Source organism: Triturus cristatus, chromosome 1_1 (assembly GCF_964204655.1).
Source record: "Triturus cristatus chromosome 1_1, aTriCri1.1, whole genome shotgun sequence".
NCBI classification, from domain to species: Eukaryota; Metazoa; Chordata; class Amphibia; order Caudata; family Salamandridae; genus Triturus; species Triturus cristatus.
Genome location: NC_140579.1, coordinates 827,736,768 through 827,753,348, shown reverse-complemented (window position 1 = coordinate 827,753,348; position 16,581 = coordinate 827,736,768). Strand labels below are relative to the sequence as shown.

Below are 16,581 nucleotides of genomic sequence, written 5' to 3'. Positions count from 1 at the left end.
GAACTCACAATATGCTCTCCCACAATTGGATTACACAGTTCCACGCAGGTGCTAACCTTCACCTCCCTATGGTTGGGGGTGGCAGGAGTGCTGGGCAACAGGTCCCATATGGGTAGAGGTGCCAGGTGTGCTGGGCAACATAAGCCCTATGAGTGGGGGTGGCAAGAGTGATGGACAACAGGTCCCCTATGTTTGGGGGTGGCAGGAGTGATGGGCAACAGGTCCCCTATGGGTGGGGGTGGCAGGAGTGATGGGCAACATAAGTCCTATGAGTGGGGGTGGCAGGAGTGATGGGCAACAGGTCCCCTATGTGTGGGGGTGGCAGGAGTGATGGGCTACATAAGCCCTATGGGTGGGGGTGGCAGGAGTGCTGGTCAACAGGTCCCCTATGAGTGGGGTTGCCGGAGTGATGGGCAACAGGTCCCCTATGGGTGGGGGTGGCAGGAGTGATGGGCAACAGGTCCCCTATGGGTGGGGTGGCAGGAGTGATGGGCAACAGGTCCCCTATGGGTGGGGGTGGCAGGAGTGCTGGGCAACAGGTCCCATATGGGTGGGGTGGCAGGAGTGATGGGCAACAGGTCCCCTATGAGTGGGGTGGCAGGAATGATGGACAACAGGTCCCCTATGTGTGGGGGTGGCAGGAGTGATGGGCAACATAAGCCCTATGGGTTGGGGTGACAGGAGTGCTGGGCAACATAGTCCCTATGGGTGGGGGTGGCAGGAGTGATGGGCAACAGGTCCCCTATGTGTGGGGGTGGCAGGAGTGATGGGCAACATAAGCCCTATGAGTGGGGGTGGTAGTGGTGCTGGCCATGCAACCCCTATGGTGGTCTGTTGCTAGTGGACAGGATATGGATCCTCTGGGTGTGTGTGACATTTGGCGGGTACGTGTCGTTTGTTTGTGTGGTGAGTGTCTGACTTACCATCTGCGCCGTCCGCGTCTGTTCCTGATCCGGTCATAGATGTACGGTACTGGTATGACCTGCGCGATTGGATTCATGATGTGTTCGTCTCGTATACGCTGCTTGTTGCTCCGTCTCGTACCCGTTGCAAGCTGGTCCATCTCGTAGCCATGGATTGTGTTCTGGCACGAATCGTACCTGATATGCTTCTTTTCCGGATGCTGTGACGTGCTGTACGTGGCGACCCGTCCGGCGCGTATGATTTGCACATCGTACTTGTCCGGCCGGAAACTATTGTGGATGCTGCTTCCGGGCGACTCGGTTCGGCGTTCGGAGGTACGGCTCGGACGGAGAATGAAGCTTGAATCACAGCCTACGTGTCGGTCGCATTTTTGTCAGTAATGCGCATCGTACTTCATCGCCCGGATGGACCGGCTCCGGGTACGAGTCGGTCGCAAGGTAAGGCTATGAACAGCTCTCGGAGAGCTGTCCGACCCGGATCGGAAACGACCCCTTAGTGTCAGTGATAATGTCTAAAGCGATTTCTCTCCCCAAAAAGGAGAGTATGTATGTCACAATATTGCGGTCAGAAATATAGACTTGCAAAAAAATACTGCATCTACAATCTCGCCTACCACCATATAGTAAATGTATATAAGTATGAATATGATATCCTTTCATCTATGTGTAATATGACTGCATAGCGGTAGTTGATATTGCAGGTGAGCTATTGTTGCAGGTTGAAATGTCGACTGCGCTGTTATGGCCTCAGCCCCCAATGTCAGAAGGGCAGTAGTGGTGACTCTTGAGGCCGTCTGCAGTGTTGTCAACCTAATTTTTATGTTCAACAGGCTGAGATCAGAACTTTGGGTGAGAACAGATCTAATTCTATTCCTGGGGCAAACTGGACTCATCACCTCATCAATGAGATCATAAGTCAAACTGAACAATAATCAAATAAGCTCTGTTAGAAATGGGGGTCTCTAGTTGGCAATGGCTGGCCACTGTCCAAGTAGGGACCCTTCTTCCTAAGTTAGAGTAAGCGGGCTACACCCTTTGATAACCCCTGCTCAACCCTGTGGTAACAGAGCACGAGCAGCTAGGCTTATCTCAGAGGCAGTGTGTGAAGCATTTATGACCATACACAGTAACACAGTGAAGAACACTACAAAGGGACACCACACAAGTAGTTATACAAAATAAGTATCTTTATATATAGACTTAACACAAGAACACAAGACCAATAACAGTCAAAATCCACAATACTAGAAAATAGGGTTACTCTTGAAAGGCTGCAAAAATAGCTCAAAATGTGCAAAGAGGAGTTCAGTTCAAGGCAGTGGTCTATGCGACCCTTTTACTCACAAGATACCTGGACTCTGTAGCAAAGCAACCAAAATGTCGCTAAGGAGTTGTAGCGATGATTTTCCTTACGCTAACCAGCGATGCATTGAATCCTTGCCGCAAGGGAGGATGATGCGCTGATTTGTGTGCAGGACAAAGCGACAAACTTCTACACGCTAAGCCGGCGATGCGATGAAATCCTTGCCGCGAAGGGAGGAAGATGCGCCGAGCCTGTTGCATGTGCGATCTTGTTGGGATGAAAAGAAATGGCGCCCCGCGAGGGAGTGACGATCTTGATGCGATGCGATGAAAATGGCGAACACTCGGCGTCCGCGCTGCGATGTCGTGAAGCGATGAACTCGATGCGATGATCTTTGGTTAGCGAGCGCTTTGAGACCCGCAAACATGCAATGCGATAATCTTCGGGTTAGCGAGCATTTGGCAGCCCGCACACAAGTGATGCGATAATCTTGAAGTCAGAAAGCCTTTTGCAGCCCGCAGACAGGTGATGCAATGATCTCCGGTAGCGAGTACTCAGCGGCAGCAGCGCGATGATTTTCCTTACGCTCTTCAGCTGCGGAGGCTCGCTAACGGGCGTTAGCGACGATTTTCAGCACTCTCTTCTCCACAGTAGAACTAGAGGCCCTGGAACTCACAGGAGCCTCACCTGCAGATAGAAATCCTCGCTGGGAGGGAACAAGAGGCAGTTGGTGGAGTCTGATGTGCCTGAGACTCCAGCAGGAGGCTAGCTCTCTTCTAGCCCTTGGGTGATTGCTGTAGCAAAAATAAAAGTTTCTTCAAAGTCCTTTTCCTCTTCTTCCAAGTCCAGTAGTAACCACTGCAGGCCAGTCCAAGAAACAGCACACAAGCACAAGGACAATCCTCTCCTGCAGATTCCTTCAGTTACACGGACAGAGGTTCTTCTTGTTGTCCAGGAGCAATACAAATTGTAGGGGTTTCAGCACAGATATTTATACCCCAAAAGTCTTTGTTCTCAGAAGCTACAAGTCACTGAACCCAGCCAGAACCAGTTCTGCCCAGTCCTGGAGCACTTTGTTTACCAGGCTTCATCCTTCCTTTCAGAAAGAGGAGGTCTGCCATCAGACGCACCACAGGAGGTGGAGCCAGTATTGTGGAGGGAAGGCACAGCCCTATTCAGGTCCCAGGTGCAACTCCTCCCACCCATCTAGATGCAGATCTCTCTATTCACCACTGGGACACCTCATCCTGTCTCCTGGAATTCCTAAGCCCTGTCACTCCAGAACCAGACAGCCAATACACATAACAGCAGAGCACACTGGAAGGCTTAGGCAATAAAATGCCTATTTTCTAAAAGTGGTATTTTCAAACACAGAATATAAAAATAAACTTCACTAAAAGATGTCTTTTAATATTCTGAGCTCAGGCATACTAAATTCGCTTTTCTACCATGTTCTTTGGGTCAGTTAGGACTATTGAATGTAATAGTCAAACTGCCCATTCTGGCCTATGGAGAACAGGTAGCCTTACACTAGTGAAAAACGAAATTGGGTGTAATTCACTACCAGGACATGCTACACACATCAGGGCATGTTCTACCTTACACATACAATACACCCTACCATAGGGGTGACTTACATGTTGCCAAGGGAAGGTTCAGGGGCTGGGAAGTGGGTGCACTTCAAAGCCAAGATGGCAGTTCTGGACTGCACGCAGACTCTGCAGTGGCAGATCTGAGACACACTTTACAAGCTGCGTCTGTGGGTGGCGCAAACCAGCGCTGCAGGCCCACCAGCAGCATTTGGTCTACCAGCCCTGGGCACACACCGGCTACGCTACTAGGGACTAACAGGTAAACCAAATAAGCCAATCATGGATATACCAATTCACATATCATATTTACACAGGGAGATCATATGCACTTTAGCACTGATCAGCAGTTGTAAAGTGCCCAAAGTCAAAGCCAACAAAAACAGGTTAGGAAAAATCCAGGAGGAAGGCAAAAAGCTTAGAGATGACCCTGCAGAAAGGGCCATTTCCAGCAAGCTCTATGAAATTAACTTTACGTGAATGCCTCTCACTCATATCTACTGTGGCCATCCTGAAAATGGGAGAGGATTTTAGTATCTTGTGGATCGACGAGACCTTCTCTTTCTTGGATAGTGAAGTTCAGAGGATACAACAGCAAGCTCACACGTCATAATGTACTAGTTACTGCCAGGTCACCTTGATCTGCTAAAGTTCAGAATTAAGGAATTGATTTTCAGGTGAGCATTACAAAACAGAGGAAGTGCCATTTGCAATCTTCTGTGTTGCCTTGCTCTATTACAAGGGTAGCGGAAAGCAGATTCCCTGATTGCAGAGTGCAGAACCATTAGCAGTTTTTTCATTGCTTTGTTTGAAGTGTGGTAGCTACTCAAAACGGTGATACACCTTCCGCTCTTATGTTGTGGAGCTAATTCTATTATACTGTCCTGAGCACAGTGGGATTGCAGTCACCGAGTTTTTGCACCAGAGTGGCAGAGGCCACCTCATTGAAGTAAAATCTTTTTCAGTAGTCACTGTCTGAAGTAATTTTAGTCAGACCTACTCACAGTGCTCATTTTCCAACAAGAACATAATTATGTACATTTTGAAACAATTCCGCTAAGCAAAATAAGAATATGCAGATAATAAGTCTCATTCTTGTCTCCTGATTTGAAATACATTTCTAAATAATTTATTTTCTATCTTAAAATTAAAATTAAAACTACAATTGGTTTGCTACATTCAAGTTAACTATAAAGACTGGGTGGGTAACAATAAGTATTGTGCACCTTTCTACCAGTTTCGAAATTTCGGGACATATTTGAAAATAATTTTTTTGTGTCAAGAGCATATTTGATGTAGGGTTTTAGTCGTTATCTTACAGGTTGTGTCAGTCTTGTAAATTTACATTTGGTTTCCCAAAAATCAACTTCTCAAGCTTTGAAGTTTAAAAACTCTGCCACTAGGTTGGGGTTGGTCTACAACTAGGACTCTCTAATCTAGCCGTTCAAACCACAAAATTGTACAGTAGACATAATATTTTACTTTAGTGTTCTTCCAAGCCAACATGCTCTGCATAAAAAAATCTTATAACCTCCTGATTACATTGGCGGGGACATTTTTGCTGAGAGACCAACTCTTGCCTCTGCACCAAAATCCTGCCATTATGAGTTTTTACCCCAAAAAAGCGGCTACCTGCTTCAACTTGGAGTTACCAGGCGCTTTACAAGGCAGTTTTTCCTAATTTTGTCAAAGAAAGCTGATAAATTCCACCTGTTGTGAGCAGGTGGAAAGTGTCAGCGTGAATGCTGATGAGAGGTATGAGGAGTGGGGGAGCAGAGCTGTAGTGCACATTTCTGCCTGCCCAGTGGGATCATTGTCTGCTACACCCAGACTACTGCAAGTGGTGTGGGGGTGGGTTCAGGGGGGATGCTGCTGCCTGCAAACCCTGCCATGCAAGGCCTAGTCTATCTGGGCCCAGAATTATTAGGCCAAGGGTTTTCAGACCTGATAATTCCAGTCTTGTACTCACTTGAAATCTGGACACTCTTGAAATTGCTATTTGGGTAATTTCATTCATAGTAATTGCTGCGGGCGAAATACCTCAACTTGTAATGAGGGCCTAAATATATATCTTGGACATTGACACATATTTTGTCAACCAAGCCACTAGCCTGGCAATTTCAAAGAAATGTTTTCATTTTTATTGCACTTTTCTCTGATACTTTTCCTCTTGAAGACTTGCCTAGGCATCGTCAGTTCTACAGGATGTTGACAACATCTATCTTTAAGTAACCTAACTTCTGCCTACTACTCTAGACTGCCTACAAAAGCCAAGCACTAAGGTACTGCAGTTTACACTGTGCTCTTAATAAATCCATCTGTCACTCATTAAATTAATTTGGTCAAACATATGAATTGATAAAGCACACATTTGTTACATGAAGTCCTAATTGTTGTGAATGAGTTCCTCTGCACGAGCCATGCAACAAAGAAAATCTGTGCCACCTACCTCAGTCTTTTCAACTTACCACAATAGCTGCCTGAATAGGGGTTTGATAAATCCACTTCATTTTCCCAGCACTAAGGTCCCAGCACCTAAAATATAATGGAATAACCCCAGAGATGGGGCATAGTTTCACAATAATGTTATAGACATTAGTGGTCCTCTATTCAAAATAAGAACACATCAGAGCTTTCTAAGTCAATCGCATCACAGAGTTTGCCTCCTGTAGCCAATCAGAACCCTCAGCACTTGATTAGGGCTCATGAATATGTCCATTCACTCACTCATCGTCATCCATTAGAAGGAAACATCTAGCACAAAGCCCTTCTGGTCATGTCCAAGAGTCCCTGCTATTGATGCTACAAATAAGTAATCAGAGGGCAGCATCAACGAGTCCTGTCAGTGTAGGCAGCAATAGCTTCTTAATCACATTCAAGTTTGAGATATTGTTGGTGCATACTGTCAGTGGCAGTGCCATTTGGCTCTTTGAACCACTCATCGTTGCCATATTAGGTTGCCGCTACTTACCTATGTAGCATATGCATAAAAAGGCAAAATATTATTGGGCCAATCTCTAGTTTAAGATTACCTTCCATTAATCTCACCAACATCCTCTGTTCTTGACTCAACAGTCGCCATACATCATTCCTCATGCTACCTCTTGTATCATTATCTTTAATCAGTCCATTATTCTTTGTCCTACTTTAATACTCCATCCTTTTTCCATACTTATCCATCATTCATTCAATTTTACCCATATTCTCATGATTCCCATGACACAGGCCAGAATCCGCACAAAACACTCAACTTTGGATAACATCGCCGTTCTTCAGACTGTCCTTGATAAATATGTTATGTTAAACTCACAAATATTATACTGTGCTTTTATCGATTTTTCAACCGCTTTTGATAGCGTGGACAGACCGACATTATGGAGAAAATTAGAGTGTTCAGGGATTTCCACAGATCTTCTTACAGTAATTATCTTCCTACACGCTGAGACATGGTGTAGAGTTCAAATGGGGGGAGAAAAGGGTTTAACCAATTCAATCCCTACGATGAATGGCTTGAAACAGGGATGCCTACTAGCACCCATATTATTTTCCATCTACATAAGTGATCTACCAGGGCGCTTTTCCCTAATTAAGAACTCTCCCCCAAAATTAGCACAGCTCGATATCTAAAGTTTAATGTACGCTGACGATATATATATATATTTTATTTATTTTTTATTTTTTCTCCTCATTCGCTAACCCCAGCTAACTTGAAATCAGAAGGTCACCGCTGTTGCTCTGTTAAGAGAAGTAGGCCTTGGGGTAAACCTTCGCACCCTTTTTTGTCTCCCACCTACCAGTGTTGTTCCGACTTCCTCCGAGTCACTGACCTCCCGTTGTTATTGAGAGGGTGATCGTGCTCTCTACAAGTTTCTTAAAACCGACGACTGATGCTGGTGGCCTACCATTGATCGAACGCTAGGGCCCCTAGGGTAATAGCACAAACCAGCACCATCTGAGAGCTTCCCTGAGGCTTAATCATAGGACAAAAAAATGGTGGTGAATTGTGCAAAAAGAAGAAAAAAAAAAAAAGAATCAAACTGAAGTCCAATTTAACAGGCAGTCACAAATAATTCTCTTCTTAGAGTTCTTCAATCTGGCCAGATCTGTTTTTGATGTTTTATACAGGGCGGATAGCCAGTCTGAATGTGTGGGGGGTGTAGTCTCAACCCATCTCTTACATATTTCCCATCTGGCCAATAGTATAGCAAAAAACAAAAAGCCTCTATTGCAGCCAGTGATATCACCTAATATACCAAAGATAATAAGCTTAAGGGAAATCTGTATTGGATGGCCCAAAATAGCTGTTAAGAAGTCTCCAACTCCCTCCCAAAATACAGAAAGAGATGGGCACTCCCAAAACATATGTACATCCGGGACACTCTCCAGATTACATTTTTTACATCTAGCAGGTAGGGCATTAGACATTTTAGAGAGCCTTTCCGGGGAAAGATAGGCTCTATGTGTGGTGAAGTAGTGGTTCCTCCTCAGCCAAGCTGGTTTGACAACTGGAAAAAGAGTGTCATAAGAACTTTGCCATAAGTCCACCAAGTCTATCCCTGTGAAGAATTCTCCCCACAACTCTCCAGCTAACTCAAAATCACCATTGATAGCTTCTTCAATTGCCCAATAAGAGAATGAGATCTCTTTCTTTCCTGCTAGTCTATTAACCAGATGTTCTTCCAAAGGGTTCCCCAACCCTATCAGATTTTTTAGATCCTGGGACCAGCTTTTTAGCTGCAAATATTGAAGTCTAGACATACCTTCCTCCAGTTTATCATTTAATTCCGCCCAAGGTAAAAGAGTTCCATCTACCGCTAGGTGTCCCCATGTTAATAACCCAGCTGTTTTTAGGAGGACAGCCAACAAATCTTTAAGACAGTTAGGAGTTCCTGGACCATCCCACAGAGGAGCTAGCCTTGAGTAGTATTCAAGGCCCGTAAGTTTTTTAATCCTGGCCCAATTCGGAGCTGCGCCACTTAGGACTATCAGTCTAACCTTCTTAAAAAAATGTTGTCCCCATATTTGAATAAAAAACCTTCATATGGAAGCCCCGATTGTTGTAGCATAGCTAAAAACATTTTGTCTCTCCCTGAAGAGTCTGGGGATTTTAGCAGCATTATAGAGTGCACTAGCTAAAAGGCCCAAGCATAATACTGAATATCAGGAAGAGTGAGACCTCCTTTCTCCCTTCTCCGTCTTAATTTTTTACACGATATTCTAGTGGATTTATAGGCCCACACAAACCCGTTGATAGCTTGCTGGAACCTATCTATCAACGATTTCTCAAAGTTGAGTGGAATAGTATGAAATAAGAAGGTTACTTTGGGTAAGATTATCATTTTTATCAGGTTCACTCTTCTCAAGATAGATAATGGAAGATGAACTCAACATTTCATAAGTTTTTGACTCTCTTTTAAGATATTCCCAAAGTTTACTTTAGCTATCTTATCTATCTCTGGGACTATTTTAACTCCTAAGTAACACAACTCGCTTTTGGTTTGGTATCAGCACTACGGCAAATTCCAGGTCATTATCTCCGTTTTAGCTGCATTGATGTCATAGCCAGAGACATGGCCGAAATCTCGCGCTAGATTAATGACCTGGGGAAAAGAAGATTCCAAATCAGAGGAAAGCACAAGAATATCGTCAGCATACAGGGCTACCTTCCTCTCCCGTGAACCGCTCTTAAATGATGAAATAGCTGCCTCATCCCTAAGACACTGAGCAAACGGCTCTATATACAGATCAAAAACAAGAGGGGAGAGGGGGCAGCCCTGTCTAGTTCCTCTTTTGATTTTAAATGACCTAGTCACTCTGCCATTTATCACCAACCTTGCTGAAGGCTCGCTATATATGAGGCGAATGGTTTGACAAAATCTTGGCCCAAGATTGAACTTCTCAAGAACTGCCGTAAGATATATCCAGTTGACTCTGTCAAAAGCCTTGGTTGCGTCTAGCGTGATTGCCGCCAAGGGGAGAGAAAAATTAGACGCAAAATCTATTGCACCAATGAAATCATGAGTAAGGTCGAAAAGGTTTCTACCTTTTACAAAACCCTTTTGGTCAGTATGCAATAGATCCCCCACTACTGCCCCCAATCTATCTGTCAATATTTTTTAAAATACCTTGTAGTCTGAATTTAACAAGGAAATGGGTCTATATGACCCACATTTTGTAGGGGGTTTATCAGCTTTCAAAATTAAGGTGATATTTGCTTCTCTCCATATAGTGGGTGGTTGATCTCCGTCCATTAGAATTTTATTAAAAACCTCAGACATGACAGGAATTATTGCATCCCCTAGTTTTTTATAAAGTTCAGTGGGAAGGCCATCTGGCCCAGCCGCTTGACCCTTTTTACATTCTGAAAGTGCCTTCCTGACTTCTTGATGCGTTATTTCAGCCTCTAAGTTGTCACGTTGAATCACTCCTAATGTAGTTAGCTGAGTTGATTTTAACCAATCTTGAATAGACGTTCTATCTGGATAGATTTCCTAGTCATACAACTCTTCAAAATAAGCATGGAAGGCTTCACCTATTTCATCTTCCCTGCTTACTAACGATCTAGTGTGTACATTCTCTATTTGTTTAATATGATTTCGGACTCTATCCGATTTGGCCTTCCAGGCCAATAATCTCCCAGCCCCCTCTCCATATTCAAAGTGGGCGAGCTTGCTCACCTCCCACCTATTGGCAATCCTGGTCTGAATGATATTATCCAGTAAAGTTTTTGAGGATTCCAGATCTGCCACTAGTGTCTGACGGAGTTCATGTTCCTGGTCCATTACTTTATTAATCTTCTCCTCCTGCATCTTCATTTGACGCTCAATGGATGCGATCTCTTTCCTATATTGTCTATTCTTATAAGCAGTTTTATTTGTAATTAGGCCTCTCAGAAAAGACTTCAGGGCATCCCAAACGACTATAATGTCTGCCGAACCTATATTAATTTTCAGAAAGGATGTTGTCTCCTGGATTAAATATCCAGTTAAGGAATCATCTAAAAGGAGAGTAATGTCAAAGGTCCATACCTTCTGCTGTTCTTTCCCCACCAGATCTAAATCTAACCAAACTGCCGCATGGTCTGATAGATGGGGAGTCAGATAATCAATCTTCTTAATATTACCTCGTAAGTTATTACTAATTAAAACATAATCAATCTGCGATTTATGGCTATATTTTTTATTGTAGAATGATACTCCCAGCTGAGAGCCAGATCCTTCCCCCAATATATCACATATGGCATATTGCTTTATCATTATTTTCAAATATGCCCTGGATTTGTAAGGGATATTGGCCCTACTTTTTGGCGATTTATCCAATTTTGGATTCAACACTATATTGAAATCTCCTGCGAGAATGATTGTATCAGGAAACTCCAGGAGATTTGCAAAAATAGTTTTTAATGTTGAGGGGTCATCATGGTTGGGGCCATAATACCTGACGATATTGTCATATTCAATCGCACTCCAATTGGTTTGCAAAGAAATCTAAATGAACTAAATCAATATGCCCAAAAAAGTTCTTGGTCCCAAATATATCTGAAACCAAAATTCTACCTTTTAGTGGAAGAAGGAAATCTCTACCTTTCACATGATCATTGGGAGGTAACCCAATTGAGCCAGTGAAAGAGTATATCTATTTGGGCTGTATCTTTACGTATAACTTGCAAGACACTTCCCATCTCCAACATCTAGGGCAAAAGGCTGATTCCCATGTTGGGGCACTACAGAGATTTTATTGCTCAACGGGCAATAGACGTTTTAAATCTTTGTTTGTCGGTCTATGGCATGAAAATTCCACAGATTTTATCTTACGCCATGGAACATACACAAATTAATGGCAATCATTAAAATTAAAGGAAGGGATTATCCTTTGGAATCTGTTAAAAGTACCCCAATCAGTCCTTGTACAAGCCGTACGCCGTGAGCTCTCTCTAACGTGTATATTTGCTCCAGTTGTCTCCAGTATCATAAGATGGGCCTATAATTTCTTTCATGCAGCTCCAGACACATTAAGACATATATTAAAATTGGAGACTTTAAGAGATAAGGCGTCTCGGTACACGTTCAATAGGAACCTTTTAAAAGCCCTTGAGGTGTCACAATGCACTGTTGCGCTTTTGCAGGCCTGGTCTCCAGCACACCTGAAGCTCTTCCTAAAACATATGACGCAGAGAATAAGCTATGAAATGGACAAAGAATATTGTATCCACTTAAAGCATTACAAAACTGTCTCGGAAAACTTAGTATTTAAAACCCCCGAACAATATTTACAGTTTCAGTTAGAGCACAGTGTAAGACGCTGTATTCTTCTTTTGCGGTTGGAAATCCTCCCTCTAAAAACATATACAGCTAGATGGGACGCCACAAACAATTCTCTAGGCTAATGTGACTTATGCAATGGCGGACCACAAGATCTGTATCATGTATTGCTAATTTGTCCTAACCTGATACTGGTAGAGGCTTGGCGTCGATATATAAAGCCAATCCAATTAAGACACAATGCTATTTCAGCGCAAGATTTAATCATGATGTGCCAGTCTCCCCCTAATGAATTTGTTTGTTACAACTTGTTCAAGTTTTTAAAGAGTTCCTTAAAGTTATTTTAAAGAAAACGTTCTCAAATCTAATAGTTTTAACTATTGTAAATTGTTTGTGTGGCCCACAAACTATTTACTTGTCTTTCCTCATAAAGAGCTTTTAGAATGTTTTTAATAACATAATCTAATATTTCCTATTTTCTTGTATTTGTTGACCTCAGTTGAGGTCTGAATCAAATAAAATTATTTTTCATAATCTCATACGCTTTTCCACCATGCTTCATCTATTTATTCTCCACCTTTCATCATCTACCACTCACTCGTCATTGAGAATTTGTAGTCTTTCGATCTCCACCTACACCTTTTTCAGAACAGGTATCAATTATCTTTTTTTTTTTCTTCAATTCACCATCATCAGTCTACTTTTCAACATAATTCGAAACTTAATAGCCTCTCTTTAGCATCCACCTTGTACCTTCAATTCTTCATTCACAGTCCCTTGTCATTAATGCCACAGTTATCTACCAGTCATCACTGTCATTATGGTAGTCAGTCATTCCACCTTCACTCTGCATCACTCAGCCTCAGTGGTCCTCCATCATTCATCTACTGTTCTTCAATACTATATCCAACATCCACTGTCTCCCATCCATTGTTTTCAAACTTTCACCATATGCTTTTATTCAAATTTCCATAACGCACAACATTTAATTCCTCATTCTCTGTGTTTTATAATTCATTTGTCATCACCTACTATTCATCATGACCTCCTACACTGTAATCTTCACCCATTTTCATCATTAACTCAATACCATTGTTTCACTTTCCCACTTCCTCATCTTTTTTCAATTCTATGTCAGTACCGGAGGCTTCGGATTATGTTTTACTCTCTCTTCCCTTTATTATGACAAAAAGCACAGCAGCCAGAGAGACATCACAGTAATCACTGAACATCAACTACAGAAAAAACTACAACTCCCTAAAACCAGGGAGACATTCTGGTACGCAGTCCATCAACTGTTTCCATCAATCATAATACAAAGTCCTCTGTCTGTCTCCTCCCTTCCTCTTTCTTCGCTGCTTCGCAGCCAGTTAAGTGCTCTCTTTATCTTCTCTTGTAATGTTTAAACGGTGAATGGTTTCTCTTAACCAGTTTTGTAGCATCGTACTTAGAATTGTACCGCTTGTGTTGATAATTGCCGATTGCTTTTCAGAGCCCCTGCCGGCCGCAGGAACGCTTGTCGCTCCTCACACGGCCGGCTTCCCTGCTGGTGCGACGTCATCTACGGCCGCTAGGAGGACTCGTCCGTCTCGTTGCTCTTGCGTCGCGGCTCTTCAGATGAGGAGCGCGCCGCGAGAGTAACGAACACCGAGCCTTGTCCCCGTACTCTGCCTCACCAAGACATCCGCGAAGCGGACTGTATTGCCTGCATTCTTTACTGAACGCCCCGGCAGGGGTCCGTAGTGCGGGATTGTACCTGCGGTGAACGCGCTTGTCAGCGCAGTAAAGCACCTCTTAAATCTCACGCATTGGGCGAGCTGAATCGGCTCTGGGCACCGACGCTACTATTATAAACGCGCTGGGGGGCAGACACCCGGTCAGGTTAGCTCCTGAGGGTTTGAGCGCATTGTGGGTTGTGGTGCGGCCCTATCTGTGGTCCTTAGGGCTACCCTAATTCTTGCAGCCTCCGGCCTGCCCCTAATATTTTTTACCTGCATGAGTTGTGTGTTCTTGCAGTTGTGTTGTTCCCAGGTACATTAAGTTGTAGTTTCCCTTTGGGTACTTACCTTGTCTCTATGGCTGGTCAGGCAGAATATTATGAGGAGGAGGTCCAGGAGTACCTACCTTATGACGACGATTTCTTTGATGCTGTTGATGCTTCAATTTACAGGGTGATTAATGAAGTGGTGGGGCCTATGGAGAAACGCCTCTCGGACAGAATAGTTCAGGAGTGTACCAGGTTGGCTGCAGTGCGTGGAGGCACCGCGCCGGTCCCCGGCGATAGTCATGAGCACGCCCCCCCAACCCCCAAGAAACAGCGTCCGGACGGTGTGGACGTAGACGCCTTTGCGTGCCTTAAGACGGCGTTTTAGCGAAAGCGGCGTCGGCCGTCCCTCTCCCTCCATCGGAGGGAATGCCCCAGGATATCCTGGACCCCCCAACCCCTGCCACGGACAATGACACTCAAGGGGATACTGACGAGGAAGCGGGGTCCTCTCGTCCTTGGCGTCTGACTCCGGCTGCCTCTTCGGCGGCGCCGGAGGAGGATGCAGACATGCTTAACCCCGATGATATTATGTATCCCCGGTCGTCGGCTTGGGTCCCGGGGGATAAAGTTGTTAGTTTCCTTGCGAACCGCCTCCGCAAGCCTCTTGAGAAGGAGGCGCGGAGTTGTTTAAGAGCGGAGTGTCCAAGACCCTCTTTGCCTGATAAGATCGCGTTTACGCCCGAGTTGGACTCTAAAATGGCCACTTTTTTGGCGAAGTATGTGAAAGACCCTCGGAAGGGCATAGATAGGTCTTGGCGGTCCTGTCAGGACACACTCCTCGATGCCATCGGTCCAATGGCCAAGATCTTGGACATGGCGGAGGAGGCTAAAGTGACAGGTTCAACAATCTCACCAGAAGTCCTATCTAATTGGGCCCAGCGAGCCATAATTTTTATGGGGAACGCGAATTGCGCTCTTTCAACCGAGCGTCGCCGCTCGTTGTTGATTAAATTAGATCCCAAGCTTGGGGATCTAGCTTCTTCGGAAGCTGGGGCAGTGGCCCAAGGAGGCCTTTTTGGTGAACCATTCGTTAAAGAGCTTGGTAAATTTGTCTCTACTTTTACCTCGTTGGACAAGGCCGCTCATCCGGCCGTGGGTTCCAACAAAATCCTTCAAGAGAACAAGGTTCTGGCCGCGGCCAATATAATTCAACCGCGAACTACAACAACTTTTATCCAACACGAGGACAGCGTTTCAGAGGCCGTGGAGGTTTCAAGTCCTATTCCGGCGGCGGAAATTCAAACGGTAAGTGTTCTTCCCGCAGATCAGATTCGTATAGGGGGGCGACTAGCGGGCTTTCAGGACGCTTGGGCAGCGTTAACTTCCGATGCATGGGTCCTCCAAACCATTCAGGGCTTTCATGTGGAGTTTCTAGACAACCCTTGACAGGAGACGCGGCCTCGTTCGCTACATTTCAGCCCTCAAGATGCACAGTTGATCGACGAAGAGGTCTCTTGCAAGGGAGCCATTTGTCGCTCAACTTTGCACCCCCACAGTTTTCTCAGCAATATGTTCCTGGTAGACAAAGCCGACGGGGGTCGTCGACCCGTAATCAATCTCAAGGAATTCAATGCTTGCTTAGTGTACAGCAGCGGTGCGTCCATTAGGGCGTAGGGGCGTTGCCCTACCAGCAGACCACGCCCGCAGCTCCATCGGCGTCTCTGAACTTAAGTAAACTCTCAGTTTACTTACGTTCAGAGACGCCGAGGGAGAACTGACAATGCATGTCAGTCAGCATGACGTGAGACCGCCCACCCCCTTCATAGTCTGAAGGGGTGGGCGTCTGGCGTCATGGTGACTGACAGGCATTGTCAGGGACAGGCAGCAGCACAAGTCAGCATAACTGGGGAAGGTCTGTGAATTTTTCGCCCTTGCCCAGTCACACGCACTGGTGTCTTCTCAGGCTGGCGCATGCCCATTAGGAGAGCGAGGGTTGAGCAAAGGCTCAAACGTCGGTCTCCTAATGGGCTGGCGGGCGTAGATTTTGCGTGCCCTAAGTCAATCCTGGCGCTGCTCCAGCACCAGGATTGGCTGAGAGGGGTTGCCACTTGTTATGTTCTGGGCCCTAGGCCCACATGTTGAGTGAGAGATGACACGGACACTGGAATGTGATACTAATAACTAGCCATGAGCACGTGCACTCCGGCCCTTTTATTAGCGGGGTCACCTGACTAGTGACGTCCGTGTTGGATGGGTGAGGGGGTGTGTGTGTGGGCCAGCCCTCGGGGGAGTGGCTGGCAGAAACACTAGACTGTGTCCAGCAGGACACAACATCACTCACGCAGTGATGCCGGTGATGAAGACGCCAACGGACGGACCCCAGGTGGCGCGGACCAGGTAAGATTATTTTTATTTATTTAACCACCCCGCCCCCACCCCCGCGCGACACTCCCCCCTCCCCCCCGTGAGCCGCGACTGACAGGAGCATTCATTTCATTTCGCGGCTAATAGTTTAATC

At 45.2% G+C, this 16,581-nt stretch overlaps 1 pseudogene; it reads right to left on the bottom strand.

Moving 5' to 3' along the window:
• The window catches only part of LOC146871134 (parathyroid hormone/parathyroid hormone-related peptide receptor-like), a 166,308-nt pseudogene extending 155,678 nt beyond the window's left edge, over nt 1-10,630 (bottom strand).
• Nucleotides 10,631-16,581: the final 5,951 nt, after the last annotated feature.